The sequence below is a fragment of the Arachis stenosperma genome, chromosome 4, assembly GCF_014773155.1.
Source record: "Arachis stenosperma cultivar V10309 chromosome 4, arast.V10309.gnm1.PFL2, whole genome shotgun sequence".
Classification (NCBI taxonomy): domain Eukaryota; kingdom Viridiplantae; phylum Streptophyta; class Magnoliopsida; order Fabales; family Fabaceae; genus Arachis; species Arachis stenosperma.
Window position 1 is genome coordinate 147394104 of NC_080380.1, and position 17878 is coordinate 147411981.

The 17878-nt window shown below is 31.0% G+C and overlaps 1 long non-coding RNA gene across 5 annotated transcripts; it reads left to right on the forward strand.

Moving 5' to 3' along the window:
- Positions 1–541: 541 nt before the first annotated feature.
- Positions 542–14376, forward strand: LOC130976168 (uncharacterized). 5 transcript variants are annotated; one of them, XR_009084626.1, is made up of 11 exons: positions 542–728; positions 1051–1188; positions 1437–1829; positions 2821–2910; positions 3471–3550; positions 3655–3729; positions 11300–12248; positions 12318–12436; positions 12517–12965; positions 13106–13255; positions 13629–14376. It is a non-coding gene; the product is annotated as an uncharacterized LOC130976168 (long non-coding RNA). The 5 variants fall into 5 exon arrangements; XR_009084627.1 differs by having other exon boundaries at positions 1517–1829; XR_009084628.1 differs by lacking the exons at positions 542–728; positions 1051–1188 and having other exon boundaries at positions 1258–1829; positions 2821–2946.
- Positions 14377–17878: the final 3502 nt, after the last annotated feature.

Consider the following 17878-nt stretch of genomic DNA (forward strand, 5'->3'; position numbering starts at 1 on the left):
TCAATAATTCATATTATAATAGAATTAAAATAACAAATTTAATAAAAAAAACTAAAAATTGAAAAAAAAATTAAAATATTTGAAATGGCTTGAAACAAATATAAAAATTCTTTTGGAAAAAATCAATAATGATTATCAAAGGTGAACTCACGTTGAAGTGAATGCAGAAGCAACAATTTTTTGCTTCTAGTAAAGGCGCTTTTAAGCTGCAAAATCACTTCTGCGTTTAGAAGAAAAAGATTGCCAAACATTAAAAAGCAGCGTTTAAAAAACTTCAACGCACTTTTATCCTCTCAAACGGGTTTGCCAAACACACCCTTAATTTATGTCTTGTATACAAATTGTTATTCTGTCCCAGCACATGGTCTAATGTGTAAATTACAAATGTTGAGATGCCAAATTGGAAAATCTGTATATACTTGGTTTTGGGCTTTACGGAGTAAACCTTTCTTCTTTTATTGGTTTCTTTTTTATTTTTTTTTAATACAGGCCTATAAGCCCTCTTAATCCAGACCTGTTGTTTTTTATGCCCCTTCTTCTTCTTCTCCTTCTTCTCATTCTATCAAAAGTCTTGTTGACTCTACTACGAACAAGAAAAAGAAACAGAAGCAGTAGAAGAAGAAAAAGAAGACCAAAACAGTAGAACAACACAGTTCCAATCATGAAGGGAAAGTGCCACAATCTACGGTATTGAATGACAGTAATAATAATACTAATGCTAATAGCAGGTAATGTAACTTTTAGTATTTTTAATAACTAGTAAAAATATAACTACAAATTTTTATTTAACATAATTAAAATCCAATTATAACTTTTTAAACGGTATGAATTTTATTATAATTAATTTATTAGTATTTATAAAATTATTATTTGAAAAAATAAAATTAAAAAAATTTATACCAATAAAATTTATTGTAGAAGGCTAGTCGATAACAATGCAATGGTTGGATCTGTTTTCAGTAATATTGTTGTAGGAGTGTGATTATGTGCTGAAACTATTTTTTCTTTTTTTATTTATTTATGTATTTATTCTTGTTTCTGTATTTCCAGTCAAGATGGTTGTGATAATCCTACAAAGATATATGTGGGAGGAATTCCCTATTACTCAACCGAGGATGATATTTTCAGAGCTGTGACACCATAATTGAAGTTGACATTATTAGAGGGATTGACATTATTAGTGTTAAGGTGAGTACTAATCACTTAAGCACTCTGCATTTCATCGTATTTCAAGTTGAATATATTATACGCGCTGTGTGAGCGCTTGCTCAACATGTCCTTTTTCCAAAAATAGCTTAACATGAAAAAGCATGGGAAAAAAAACTTTACATGAAAATAGAAAGTTATACAGTAATACCCCGGGTTATTATTTTTCTCTCTTTGAATCAGTTTTCTCTCTCTGGTCCATGCTCTTTCCTCTTATAATTCTCTCATAGGGTTTCAAGTTTCAACTTGAATAAGTATCCAACTTTCTCTTGTTTTTCACAAATTTGGTTGCACTTGGGTACTGCTCCAGAGAAGAAGCACCATCAGGCAACCCCCACAAGAGGAGAAGGAAACGAGAGAAAAAAAAGTGAGGGAAGAAACAGATAGATGTTGGATAGAAATAGAAACAAAAAAGGGGGGATTTTTAACTTTAATTTGTTACGGGGAGGGGAAGAGTTGAGTTGAAGAGGATAGAGAGGAAGATAAACAGGCAAGTCACATTTGCAAAGAGAAGGAATGGTCTTTTCAAGAAAGCTTATGAGTTATCTGTTCTGTGATGCTGAGGTTGCCCTCATCATCTTCTCCAACAGAGGAAAACTCTATGAGTTTTGTAGCAGCTCTAGGTATTCATCTTTCTTTTCTTCTTTCATCTCTTTATTATGTGTCTTATGATGAGATCTAGTGTTGTTCTTTGCTAATATATGTTCATTTTTTGTTTTTTAATTTTCTGGGATTTGCTTGATTTGATTGAAGCAATGTTAACTACTTGACTTTGTTTTTTTTTTTCTGTTTAATATAATAATAATGATTATTTTTGTAATTTTTTTTGTGGGGTTCAGCTTATAACTTATGTTGAGAGAATTTGATTTCATATTTAGAGTGTAATGTTCTTAGATGTATCAGATCTGGTAATATAGTACATGATCTGGTTAGTATATATATTTATCTGATAATCTTGTGTACTTGTACGGTTACTTTTTGTGTTAGATGATTCTTCTTCATTGTTGACTACTAGCTATTTTTCTGTCACTCTTTTTTGGGTTTGACGTTTTTTTTCGATTTAAAATCTAACTTTTCATATGCTAAGCAGCAAGTATTAGATCAAGATTTTTGCTTTAATTTCACCTGGCCAATTAACCTTATTTTTTGTTTTAGTTTCCATTTTATTTTAGTTTGTTAGTATTTTGCTTTTGTTTATTTTTGTTGGAAGTTTGGCTATTAGTAGCTAAGAGACTTAACAATAATGTCTTGAAATGAAATTTTCATAAGCAATTTTTTTTTTTTTGAATTTGAAGCATCAAATGTTAATGAAGTGTTTTGACCAGCTCAAAAAAATATATATATATATATATAATCTTTTTACTTAAATTATTTTTACTACATTTGAAGAGAAAAGGAGGAGAAAGAGGGAGGGAGAGAGAGACAGAGTATTAAGTGATTAATTTGCAATTATTTATCAAAAATAAAAAATAATTACAAAAAAAGCCTTTTCTGTGACTAAGTGTAAAAATATTTGACTACCATTTCAGCTCTTCCAAGTTATAATTTAATTTTCTCTTTAACCGACATTTTAATGCCCCTTTTTTGTTTGATCTCAAATCTCCTTAACCCCAGCATGATGCCATCATCTTGATGATCGCTCAAAGAGTCAAAGTTAAGAACAATCATTCCCTTTTCAACTCAAACCTCTCGACGAAGATCTTTGTAAGATTCCATCCCAACTCCTTCGGGCTATCAAAAGTATCCTTTTTCTAATTATTTTTACTTTCTTTTCCATAGTTTGCTATATCATACTATAATATTTTTGTTAATAGGATCTGAAAAAGGCATTCCTTTTTGAAATAAAAAAATTTCTGTAACAAAAAGAGTATGTTAAGTTGAGAAAGATAGGATAACTTTTTAACAAGGAATATTTAAAAGAAAGGATTGCTGACTCTATCTTTAACCACTTAATACTTTAAATTAGTAACAATATTTTGTTGCATGTTATATTAATATTAAGTAATATGTATTGAGGTGGCACTTTAATGGCTTCAGAAGTTAAATGATGTATTTAGTTTTAAGTTCTCTTTGAATAGTTTTAAGTTCTACTAATAATATTTTGTTGACTTTTGCATGTGTTTCATCATGAGAATCTTTGGATATGTAATTAATTGTAGGATTTTCTCGTATTTGCTCTAATTATGTAATAGCAAACTAATAACAACCAAAAGTAAAACTAAACCAAATTGTCTTCATTGACACTTCTCCATGGATTTGAAAAGCACCAAGAATGCACGTAAAAGAAGATGGGAGATAAGAAGTGGCAAAAAAAAAAGGAAATTGCTACAGAAACAAACTAAAGGTAAGCCTTTTTGAATCAATACAAGTTTTTTATATATTCATAAATTAATTCATATGAATTGATAATTTTTAACCTCTTGCTTTCCTCCTTTAATTTTATGCAAGAACATGAGACCTATAGAAGTCAAAAGAATATGGATTCAATAGTTCAAAGGAGGTTTCTGTCACCAATCATTCAAGGTAAGCTCACTTGCATTCTTTCCCTCATAGTAGAATATTAGAATGCATAAATGGTGAACTAAAATTTGATGGTCAACAAATTAATGTTACAAGTGTGTCATTTCAATTGTAAACTTTGTTTGCTACTACATTCATATGTCAAAAGTTTATACAAACCTTGTATTACAAGCATGTCTTTCAAATAGGAAGGCATGCTATAAATTTATTGGCGAAAATTATTATGATTAAAAATGAACTTCTTGAAATTTTTTAAATGAACTTTGCAGATTTTATTTGTTAATATATTATGGAAATTTCATTTATATAAACTATACTATTGTGTGTATTTTTTTAATATATTTTTGAACTATTTGATCTATAATTTATGAAAAGGTGCTGGCAAACTTTGTTACTTGTTTTCTATAACTTGTTGATCAAGTACAATAGCGATCAATACAGAGGGGTGTAAGCACAAGTATAATTGCTGATATTATTGTGAACGAAAACGTATTTAGTCCAATTCGAAGTTGGGATTAAGCTGACTCCTTTTAAACGGCCATTTGCTAATTTTTAGAATCAAGATTGTCAATTAGAATTATTAATTAGGAAAACAGCGTAAAAGTTATGAGAATTGTCACAGAAAATTACTAATAAAAATGTCAATTAAACATAACACTATCCTATGGTTAGACTTGAACCAAGATACATCATTTTAAGAGACATGATGATGAACCACTAAGCTAAAGCCTCAGCTGTTGCTGCGTCAATTTATCTCCCAAGTCATTAGTTTTTTTTTTATTGTTCTCGGGCAAAGCTCTCTAACCTTACCTGAACCTAAACCCAAATCCACGATGTATAGAAGCCGCAACATGAGAGTGATAAATCAGTTTGCCTCATGTTAAGCCACACAAGGAGCAATAGCTGGATTTAGTGTGTGTGAGTGGAGATGTGTGTATGAGTGTGTATGTCCAAAATAAAAGAGAAGTAAAGTAGCGGTCATTTGAGAGAAAAAGGATATTGAACAGCAAGTGAGATGCGGCAAAAAAGCAATGAGATGCGACAGAGAAGATTGCTCATTGAAGAAAAAGGAGAGAGCATGTGTAATTCCTCCGTCCTCTTTTCCCAGAAGTGTTAATGGAAGAAGAATAGAGGTAGTGCAGTAGTATTAGATGCTGGGTGAGAAACACATTCAAGTGCATCAGCTTTCCTCTTCTCTTGTTTGGATTCAATTGCGTGTGGGTTGGGTTTTAACACAACCCATATCTAAGTTAAAAAAAAATACACCTGAATAGTTGTCTCTAAGGCAATTAAAGAAAAGTATATAACACAAACATTTAAAACTATAACGAATGGTTAGCTAGCTTAGGACTATGAACAAACTATGGTACACCGTACACCATTGCAAACCATCGGACCTTTTATCCTGCGCCTTGATTATTTTGGTAAATTAATTATCTTTTCTTTATTCTTTTTTTGGAGTAAACTTATGATCCAGAGATAAGTCCTCCATATCTAACGCATATGAGCCATCTGAGCTGTGTAAGTTGCCTTTTATAATTACTTCATATAATTTTTTTCAGAAAAAAAATTATTTTATAAAAAACTTTTTTTACAGCAATCTTCTGACAGTATGGGATGTATTATGGGATGTATTTATCAACTATTAATTTGTATTTTTGTTAAGAATCTTGGTACACATAATAAAGGAAATCAAGCCAATGATGCGTGATTTGTTGCTACTCGTTTTTGCTGTGGTAATTTTGGATTCGTTGTATTTTCTTAACCTTCATGTGTTTAAAAAAATAAGGTTCTTAATTTTCAGGAAAGTTTTACTATATCTTTTACTTCGATGGTACTTATTGTTGTAGTCTTTTACAGTTTTATTATAAACTTAATTTTAATAAGACGAGTTTATCTTGTGTTCCAATATTTGGGGCTAATATTTGGGTATTAGCACAGCTACATGTTATTTAGTAAGAAGAGTAGCAAAAAATTGTGTAATAGTAAATTTGTATACCATACCTGTGATGGTTTACGATCTTAGATGGCATTGTGATAGTTGTAATGGTAGGTTTTATATTATTTTTAATTTTTTTTTATTATGACTAGATAAAAAAAAGAAAAAATACAATTTTTAAAATATTAGTTTTAACCAAGACAATATAAGTGTGTGAATATATGTATATAATTGTAATTTACTATAATTTATAAATGAAATAATTAATTAATTAATTATTTCATTAGTAAATTATTGTAAATTACAATTGTATACATATATTCACGTACTTATACTACCCTTAGTAAAACTAACATTTTGAAAATTATATTTCCTTCTTTTATATCTAATCATAATAAAAAGGAGATTAAAAATATTATAAAACTTACTATTAGAGCTATCACGATTCTCCTAAGATTGTAAACCATGACATTATTATGGCATATGAATTTATTATTATACAACTTTTATCTTTACTTTTCTTACTAAATCAGAAATAACATACAGCGGTGCTAATACCTAAAATATTAGCTTCAAACACATTAGAGCATAGGATAAATTCGTCTTATTAAAATCAAGATTATAATAAAACTCCAAAAGACTGCAACAATAGGTACTATCAAAGTAAAAGGTACGGTAAATTCTTACTAAAAATTAAGAGCCTTATTTTTTTTAAATACAGGAAAGTTAAGAAAATGCAAGGCTCTAAAATTATTACGGTAGAAACGAGTAGAAAAAACTACACATCCTTGGCTTGATTCCCTCTATTATGTACCAAGATTTTCAAAGATACAAGTTAATGGTTGATAAATACAATTTATATTGTTCAAAAAATTACTACGAATTTTTTTTTGTAAAACAAACAAGCTTTTTTTTCTGCAAAAGAAATTATATGAAGTAATTATGAAACACAACTTACACGATTCATATGATTCATAAACGTTAGATAGAGAGTTTATCTCTGGATCAAAAGCTTGCTGCATAAAAAGAATAAAGAAAAGATAATTAGTTTAAAAAAAAAATCAAGACGCAACGTGTATAATGATTTGCTTATAGCCTTAAGCTGATTATTTATTATAATTTTGAATATTTGTGTTATGTACTTTCTTTTAATTGCCTTAGAAACAATTATTTATGCGTACATTTTTTTTGGATTTAGTCATTTAGATATGAGTCGGATTAAAATCCCCCTCACACCCAATTGAACATTTGAACCCACATAAGAAAAGAGGGAAGCTGATGGACTTAATAAATACTATTACACTAACTCTATTCTCCTTCCATTAAGGCTGCAGGGAAAAAAAGATATAGAGGAATTAGTGAATTACACATGCTCTTCCCTTCTTTTTCAATGAGCAATTCTCTCTGTCGCATCTCACTTGCTGTTTAATACCTCTTTTTCTCTCAGATAACTGCTGTTTCTTGGCATCACCGTCCTTTTCTTCTTTTTCTGGACATACATAAATCTCCACTTACACATACTAAATCCAGCTATTGCTAAAAGTGGGAATCGATCCATTAATATGAGATAAATTGATTTGCCATTCTCAGATTGTTGTTGTTTCTATACATCACGGATTTGGATTTGGAATGTGTGCAGTTGGGTTCGGGTAAGGTTAGAAGGCTTTGTCCAAAAAAAAAAAGAAACTAATGACTTGGGAGATAAATTGGCGCACCAACAGTTGAGACTTTGCTTAGTAGTCTATCATCGTGCCTATTAAAATACTGTACCTTGGTTCAAATCTCACTAGAGAAAGTGAATGAACCATTAATTGAGTTTAACCCAAAAAAAAAAAAGAGGAAGAAGAGAAAAATGAGAGTGAAGAGGGTACCAAAACTTCTAATAATAGATAGAAATCAAGTAACATAACTACATTTCAGTATAGAATGGCCAATCTAATAATAATCATGTCTCATTCTATTAGAAAATGTGGTCAGTGTTAATAAAGAGCTAACCTTTCTGGCAATGCACCCTCTTTCTCGTTCTTTTTACTGCTGCAGCTGAACCATAAACATTGTTAAATACTGAAACTAAAAAGAGAATCCTCTGTGCATGGATAATTTTAACAAAATATTGGGTAACTTTCCTCCTAGAACTATCACACAGAGGGTATATGCACCTTTATTGCAGACAATCATACCTTTAGATCTTCTTTTCTTATTAGCTCTCTTTCTCTTCCTTGGTAAGCTCTGTTTCTTCCTTAATATCACGCTTGCCTTTGAACACCTCCTCAGGAGCCAGCATAGTTGCATCTGAGACAGCTATAGGCGCAATCTGCCCATGAAAAGTGTATCACATTGTAAGACATTAGTAGCTGGAAGAAGCAAAAATTAAATTGATATTGCAAGATAATAGCTCTTTACTTCTTCCATTGCCAGAATAGGTACATAAACTAATATAGCTGGATAAGATGCCGAACTCCATATATTTATTTCAGAAAATGAAGGCTTACCAATTCTTTAATGGATAATATGACCAGAATCCTTAAGAAACTGTAGTACCTGCCAGTGCAGAATCATTCCCCTTTCAATAATTTTTTTTTGAGTTACTACATATGATTCTTTCTATACGAACTAAAGGAAAACCAAGTTCCAACCTTTCAAATTTTCAATGGTTAATACAAAATTCAATTCATTGATTAAAGTTCATCCAAAAATTGTTGAGATAACTGTGCATATAGGACTTGAATAGAAATTATAGTTGAGAAAAGGAGACATACAGGATCAGAGATTTTATCAATATCCACTGTCCCTTCATAGGTAATATAAAAGAAACATTATTTGCTGCAACAGCTTCCTTGTCCCGTTGTTTATACCTGCATATTTAGACTCATTAATGATACGGGTACAGATTATAACAAAAACTAATTGGAGAAGGAACACCTTATGTGCAAATTAATAAGCATTTATTGTAGTGGTAGAAAATCTTACCAAGCTTTTCTCCCAACTGTGTTGTGCCAAAATCAATTGAATTTTCATTTGTGAGGACCTCGGGGAGGTAAAATAGGGTGTATCTGATTCATATAAGCCATGCATGTTCCACAAAATAAGACAAATTTATGGCATAGTTTGAAAAAAGATGAAACTTTTGCATTTCAAACTGATGGAAAAATATAAATAGGACAGCAAAGAATAAAAAGAGATGGTAACTATTATACAAATGACATATTATACAAATGACAACATTCTCAATTAAATTTTCAGCATTCCTATTTCAAGCTTTTGTAATAGAAAAATGAAAACGAATTGTGAAAATGTTGCATTTGTTCCTATTAGAAGTTGCTCCTGATCCCCATTTCAAACCTTGTAAATTTGAAGCATTGATTAGAGTGGTTCTAGATACTGCAAGAGAATCTCATGATCAATTATGCATTGTCATAGATATTTATCTAAAGGTACTTTAGTTTTTGCTTGAATTGTGTTCATTAAGATGTTGTTCTTGATTTTTAGTGTTTATGATGAATTCACTTTGATGCTTAACTAAAGGCTTTTGCAGATACAATCCATAGATTTATATAGGAATAAGTGATCATGAAAAAATGAGAATATCTTTCACATTGAAAAATGAAAAGTTGTCCGCTGAAGCTGTTACACATCTTAGTAGAAATCTGGCGTTTCCTTCAGAAACAAAACCAAGATTAAATATAAATAAACAAAGCCGAATGAAAAGCCTGCTGTAGAAAAATGATCACTTGAAAAGCTTCTTTGATTCCATGTTTCTCAAAAGCTTCAAGAACATTATCGTTGATATGAAAGAAGGTGCTAAAAAGAGAACAATGTTGTATGATGGTGATGAAGGAATACATAGTAGTGGGACCCAATTGGCAAGTCTAAACAAGACAAAAAATCATACTTTGAGTTTGGACAATGCTGCTGTTTATTACTTGCCAAAATTATGTTCATAAGATTAGCTTAATTTTTTATTTGACACTCAAATATATATTTTCAATCCATGTATAATATATTTGATATACGATATTATTTATTAAGAGTTGTTTGCTTGTGTTTAAATGAGAAACTTTTTACTTGGATGCAAAGCAATGAATTCATCATAAGTCTTGTGAAGTAGCCTTGTTATTGCACAACACATGCAGCGTGGAGTAATGAAATAATGAAGGATTAAAAAGAAATGCTGATGGACATTTTGTCACAAAAAAATATTTACATGTATATTTTTTTCCAAGCATATCCATCATTGAACATAATGGTTAATTCCTTGGTTGTTGGTGAAAAAAGAATACAGTATAGCAATAGCACTGTAAAATCTGTATTAAAGTAGTAAATAAAGAAGGTCTGAAATTTTTGGATATGTTTTTATGCCCACATGGTCACCCTATTTTTACTATTGGATAAAAAAAATCTTTGTAATTGATAAGGGTATTGAACTATTCTTCTAACCATCAACCACAAATCAAAACTCAGTTTGTAAACTCTGAATTACGAGAGTTTATTGGCTCATTTGAGAGTTTGACAACCTTAATTAAGATTTTGAACTTGCATGCATGACTTTGATTTAAAATTCTAAGACATTTCTTCAGAGGAGGGCAATGAAACTAACCCATAATAGGCTCACTGATTACAGAAAAGATGAGCATCCTTCCATATATAGAAAGGATTATAAACCATCAACAACAGATCATATATAAGGTTGTATTGAGTTAGTTATATATAGTTTGATTGAGTGACAAGATTGTGCATAGGCTTTTATATCTAGTTTCATTCATACCCAAATTTCGAGCATTGTTACATATAATCCAATTATTGTTAAACAATTAGATGAAATAGACCAAAAAAACTAATATCAAATAACATAAATTGCAACAAGCAATTAACTATCTCAACTTAACACTATTAAAATTAGATACATCAAATTAGGGTATATAAATAACAAATAAATTATGGTTGGTTGAGTTCATTGAGTTGAAATCAATGCTCACTAGTGTTGTCTAAAATTATCTTTCTCAATTCATTGTCTCAAAATTAAGTCTATGATAGTTGTGATTAGCACCTAATTTTCAGACATCTAAAAACAACAAACAAAAAAAGAAAAAACAAATTCAAAATCAAGAAGTCACAACAGAACCCAATAAAAACAGTAAATAACAAGGTTTTACAAATTTTTTAAAACATATAAAAAATAAAATTATTGACATTGTCATCTTAAGTGGTATCTTAGAATTGAATGAATATTCCGTATGCAATCAATTTAGTAAAAATTGATCCTCTTGAACTCTTTTATTCATAACTTGATAAAATAATTTGTATTACTCTACTGGTTTTCATAAAAGATTTGAAGTCCACCAACTTGGTCTTGTAGGAGAATTTTGAAGAGGCTAGAATTCCAACAGTACGATCAAGTTTAAAATGAAGCTCAAAGATAACGGTGATATGCATCGTAGCGATACTTGACTTAATTAAACTAGTCTAGTTTCTCTTATACTATTCTAGATTCTAGATGTTTATCATGAGATTAATTTGACAAGTGGTAACTACCTAAAGGACAAATCAATTTTTGAGGTGTTAGATTGTCGTTGAAATTTCAAATTGATCCATCGAACAATGCAACATAACTAACATGCTATTATTTTTTGTCAGTATTTGGTCAGATAGCAAGTACGGAAGCACAAATTACTAAGGAGTCAGTTGAAAAAGAAGTTTTAGAGGAAAAAAAGGAAGAGGTCAAACAGGCTCCACCTAGGCGTGTAGACAATCCTTTTTCAATCATTCTTGACACACATTCGGCATTACTTAAGGCTCCAGAGTACAGGTCTAAGATGTCATATTTTCAGAGACTTTAAAAGGAGACCAAAGACAAACAATTTTTAAAGTTCTTGAAAATTTTTAGAAAATTACAAATTAATATTCATTTTGGTAAAGTTTTAGAACAAATGCCTCTCTATGTTAAATTATTTGGTAAATAATAATTTACATCTATATTTATAAATGTTTTACACACAAAAAAAAGAATATAATGAGAAAAGGACAAATAAGTCCCTGACCTTTTAACCCGCGGACATTTTCGTTCCTGACCATTGGAAAATATTTTTAAGTCCCTGACGTCCCTAAAAATTAGACGGATCAGTCCTTCCGTCCATAAGTCACCGTCAGACCCAACGGAAAAGACGGACTTGGCTCCCGTTCTGATGACTTGGCGTCATAGATACACACGTGGACTGATGAGTCAACATGATAGTTTCAAAAATTGGACAAATAAGTCCCTCAACCCTAAAACTACGTCGTTTCCCGTTTGGCCCTAAATAACCCATTCTTCTTCCTCCTCCTCTTCTGTAAGGACCCCGTCTGCACCGCCCTTGGGGCTGCGGACGGCGGGGCCAACTTCAAGGATGACGTTTGGTCCAGGCCCAGCGGCGGTGGCGGCATCAGCAGGGTTCTCCAAGACGGGGCCATTTGGGAGAAGGCTGGAGTTAATGTCTCTGTTGTTTACGGCATCATGCCGCCAGAAGCTTACCGCGCTGCAAAAGCTGCTGCTTCTCCTGACCAGAAGCCTGGTCCTATTCCGTTCTTTGCCGCTGGAATCAGCTCCGTAAGTATTTTTCCCATTCAATTCTTTTCGATTTCAGATGGAATGGAAAATGACATCAACCTTTTTCAGGTTTTGCATCCGAAGAACCCATTTGCCCCAACCTTGCAGATTATGATTTTCCATCCTTGTTTCGGAGCTATTTCTCATACCATTATTGCTACTGTTGTCTGCCAATGACTTATACTCAGGTAAATGAGAATCTCTTCAAGTGAATCAATTACTATACTTAGGCTTTGTAGGATATGCTTACACTTGGTCTAACAATCAGGTTGGGAAAGCAAATATTTAAGAAAGGCTAGATAGAGCAGTGGCAATAATAAATTGGAAGGAAGCATTTCTAGAAGGAGTGGTAAAGAATTTTCAAAGATACAGATCAGACCATTGTCCAATCCTAATCGATGTTCATGGGGAGAACTTAAAAAGGAAGAGGCCATATATTTTCAGATTCGAAGAATGTGGCTTAGAGACTCTGAATGCAAAGAGATTATCAAAAGAAGCTGGGCTGTGAACTATGATCAGATTGAAGAGAAACTAGGAAAGTGCAGCAAAGCATTGCAAGAATGGAGACTGAGTTGGAGAACTTCTGTGGAAAGAATCCGTTGAAATCAAAAGATATATCCAGAATTGTAAATCACAACCACTTTACTATTGGATGTTCTACATGATTCTCTGATCATGGGTGAAGAGATATTTGGTCCATTGCTTCCCATCATCACGGTAAGAATAATTTAATCAAGGCACCTAAATAATTGTTTTATATGACATTATTTTTGCCATTTGTTATCAATATGCAATAGTAATTGATATGTGCTGCTTTGAAAGATCAATAATGATTATACATGATTTTTGGGTAACAGGTGAATAAATTGGAAGAAAGTTTTGATCTGATCAATTTAGGAACAAAGTCTCTGACTGCATATATATTTTACAAATAACAAGAAGTTGAAAGAGCAGTTTGTGAAGAATGTTTCTGCAGGGGGATGCTTGTCAATGACATTGCCTTACATGTAATATTCATTTGTCTTATATATATATATAAAATTTTTTCAATCAATGCATGAGCTTGCATGTGTGTGTGCGCTAAGAACTAAATAACCATTCAGAGTTGGAGGGTTACCCTTATTTCGATTTTAAATGAAGAAGAATCATGATATAATATAACCTTCTGATAATGTTTCTAAAGATCATTTTCATAAAATGTTTATGTTTTACTCCACCAAAATATTTAAGCATCTCAGCTAAGAAGATTGAGGATGCATCATATATGAAGAATATTTATCATCACTCATTTTCTATGTATTCCTAAAATATGCAAATATTAAATTTAATATGAAGTAAGAATATTGTTCATCTCTGTTTTGTTCTCTTTTTCTGGTGCAGCTTATTGTTCCATCTCACTCACAAATTGAAGAAACAATTCTGAATTTGAAAAGGACACAGGCAGACTTAGACGAACTCTTCTATCAAGAAGAGATTAAATGGGCCCAAAGATCTCGTGTGAACTTGTTGAAAGCGGAAAATAAGAACACTCGATTTTTTCATCAGCAGGCATCTCAACAAAGAAGGAATAAAACTAAAAGAATCACTGATGACGAAAGGAATCTCTATAAAGAAGACGAGAAACAGAGTATATGGTTCTCCCTCTTCGACAACAAATGCACACCGAAACCTTCTCAGTCTGGATGGTGGTTTTTTTTGGAGGGAGAACCAGAGTATTTCTGTGTTTGATCTTTGGTCTTCCTTAGGGTTTAATTATGTAAAAACTCTGTGGGTGTAATAGGAATTGTACACAAGGAAACGGATGAGAGTGTATATAAGGGGCAGAATACAAAAGGACGTCGTTTTGAGTGACAGGGACTTATGTGTCCCTTTTTCAAAAGCTTCATCCCACTAATATGCCACGTGGGAACGCCGTTAAGCCAAGTAAGCAGAGAGGGAGCCAGGTCAGCCTTTTTCGTTGGGTCTGACGGTGGCTTATGGACGGAAGGATTGATCCGTCTAATTTTTAGGGACGTCAGGGACTTAAAAGTATTTTCCAATGGTTAGGAACGAAAATATCCGCAGATTAAAAGGTCAGGGGCTAATTTATCCTTTTCTCGAATATAATTTACATATATTTACTAAAATTTTGTACACATAAATCAATATAATTTTCACTTATATTTTTTTAGAGTTTACACATATAAATTAGTGAAATTTATTTATTAAACATTTATAATGATCCATCTTCGGTTCAAAATGAGTCTTACAGCATAAATATAATTTTTTTTTGTCAAATAAATTAAACAACTCTCAAATTAAGTCTCAGTTATCAATATATATATATATATATATTTTTTTTTTTTGGTCTTGGGCTAAGCCCTTTAACCTTACCCAATCCCAAATGTAGTTTTTTTTTTGTCTTGAAATATAGTTCATTTTTAAACTACAGCTAATAATTTATTTTGGTAATAACTACAGCTAATAATTTGGATGAAAAGTGAAAACGTAGTTAGTCCAATTTGTAGTTGGGCTTAAACTGACACCTCTAAGTAAATAATAGACTCATCAAATAGGATTCTTAATAAAAGGTGATTGGTTTATGACAAAAAAAAAAAAAAAGTGATTGGTTGACCCTCAAAAATAAATAAATATGAATATAAATGGTTAGAATCAAAATTGCCCATTATTAATTAGAAAAAAAATAGTAAACTCGATATATTTATTACAACAGAAAACTGCTTACTGAAATTTATTCATATTGTATTTTTTTTTCATGACGATTTATATAATATTTTATGTATATTTATTAAAAGATAATTTAAATATACATAAAAATATTATGTCAATAATATTCCTATAATTAAATATAAATACAGTATTTAAAAAAGTACTCTCGTGTATATTTATTATTAGAATAAAAAATTATGCATTTTAATTTATTAGGATCATAAATTATATCTTTTAAAATAAAAAAGATCTAATATAATTTCATATCAAAAAACGTATATATATATATATATATATATATATATATATATATATATATATATATATATATATTCATGACTAATAAAAAAAAGTTGAAATAACTTATTTTCTTCTTAGTATCCAAGCCCTAAAAGAAATCAACCGTTGTGAGCGGTTTTTTCGAAATCCACAATCTTCTTCCATCGACTGCAGCTAAACTACGCCGTCGAGATAAATCTAATTTTCTGGCCCCACCTCCCATGGATGCACCGATTTCTTGAACTATTCCTCTATGGTTATGGACCAAGTGCTGGTTCGGTTTTGCCCTAGCCAATGAGCTCAAGCATAACCTCCAGTAAAACACTCTCTTCTCCGCTTGTAACGACACCAGTGCCGACGCTGCCTGGTTCTGACTTTTTCTGACAGATTTTTCGATAGATTCTGTTCTTAGTGGAAGACGACCGATCATGTTGGTCGATTTTATTGTTGAAACCCTTCGAATCTCGATCAGATTGCCGGAAATTCGAGGCGCCACCACCGTTGTTCCTCCGTCTGTGGCGGAAGATCATTGATGACATACACTATCGAGACGTCGTTATCAATGTCCGATTCGAGTTTTTCATCATGTTCTATTTCGTCCTGAATAGATTCCAGAACCTTCCGAACTTCCTCTTCAGCGTTTTGCCGTCGCATTCCGTCACTCTGATTAAGTTAATTGTCCACTCACTTGCAAATTAATCATAGGCTGGTGACTCTGATTAAGTTAGTTGTCCACTCACTCGCAAGTTAATCATAGGCTGATTCATCTAACTTGCTAACTTACCAATATCTTTAAAAATTCAAAAACAATAGACAGTGTCTATTTCGATTGAGACTGCACATTTTCAATGACTGAGACAACAAAAGAATTGAAGTGCATTGATATATTTTTACCTTCATACGTCTCTCATCATGTCTCTATTCGTCTCTATTGCAACAGTCAAGCAGTTCTTCACATTATTAAAAATTCAGTTCTTCATGAACTCGCATAAAGTATATTGAAATAGACTGTTATCTTATTCGAGATGAGATCGTGCACGAACGCCTCCTTTCATTTTATGTTCCCACTCACACTTAGTTGGCCAATTTTTTTACTAAAACTCTTTGATGCCAAAAAGTTTGAGACAATATTAATCAAGATGGATATTGAAGACTTGCATGTTCCACCTTAAAGGAATATTAATGGATAATTATTGATATAATATTTTTATAATTAAACATACATACAGTACTCAAATAGTACTCTCGTGTATATTATCACTATGATAAAAAATTATGCATTCTAATTTATTAGGATAGTAAATGATGTCGTTTAAAATAAAAAAAAAATTGATATAATTTCATATCAAAAGATGTATATACATATATGTTCATGACTAATAAAAAAATAGATTGAAACAATTTATTTTTTACAATATTACTCAAATCTCTTGTTATTAGACCAAAACAGTTATTACTTATAATTGTGAAATTATTTAAATAAATAAGTATTCATGTCTTTAAGCAAAACTAATGTTTTATTTTGTCTAAAATTCTTTTATTATATAAGAATTTCAGCTATCCTAGTTAATATAATTTCCATACACAAGGATACTTTGACCGCTTCATACTGATTATGTGAGGTAATATATATGATACAGGAATGATATGAAACAAAAACATTTTTCAGTGAAACATGCAATTCTTTTTCAGGTTTTGTCCGATGTTTTTGGATTATATATAACTTAGAGTTTGACTACTCATCATCACTGTAAAGTATAAATTATATTATGTGATCAAAAAATCAAATTAAAGTTGTAATAATAATGTGAATTGCTTGCACCCCTCATATATTTATGGTATATATCAAAAGTCCACACTACCAATAGAACATGTTTTGATTGGATCTCATAACCCCATTGTCCAAAGAGAACAATTTATAATAATATGAATGTTTCTTCTTTCTGTTATGAATGTCTCTTGCTTTTGGGTTCTCTCAAATCCTGGCCCCATAGCAAAAAAAAAGTTTTAATAAGGAGAGGGAACATCATATAATCTATGATCTACTTTTATGTGTTTTTCCCTTTTTTACTGTTACCTTAGTGATGTGTGACAGGATCTGATTCTGTCTAAGAATTATTATTCTCGGTACTACTATTTTGTTTTGTATATATTAAGTTGTTCAATGTTTATGATGAGAAGCACAAAAGATGTGTGGTGTGTTTTAACTTGGACTATACTTTTTGGAAGAAACAATTATATATATGCTAATTATGCTAAGTCCTTTTCTGATCTATTGCATCAGAAATTATTTTTTACTTTTGATGCATTATGAAATTGAAGATTTTGACATTAGTAGTCATGTTTAGTTAAACATGAAATAGAGTGAAGGTTGTTATAAAGTGAAAACTGAAAAGATAAGAAACTAATTATATTAATACTTGTCATTTTGTATAAGTCCAAAATCAAAATAATATTGAATGGTAATTATTTATCAGTTTGTCACTTTACGACAACTACCTTCAATTCACTTTTGAGGATTTCTATATCCAAATATTTTATTATTCACACTATTAAAAATTTATGATCTTATTAGTTAAAAGCTACAAACATTAAATCAAATTAGTTAGAATAAATTTGGGTCGAAAGAGTGTTAATTCTCT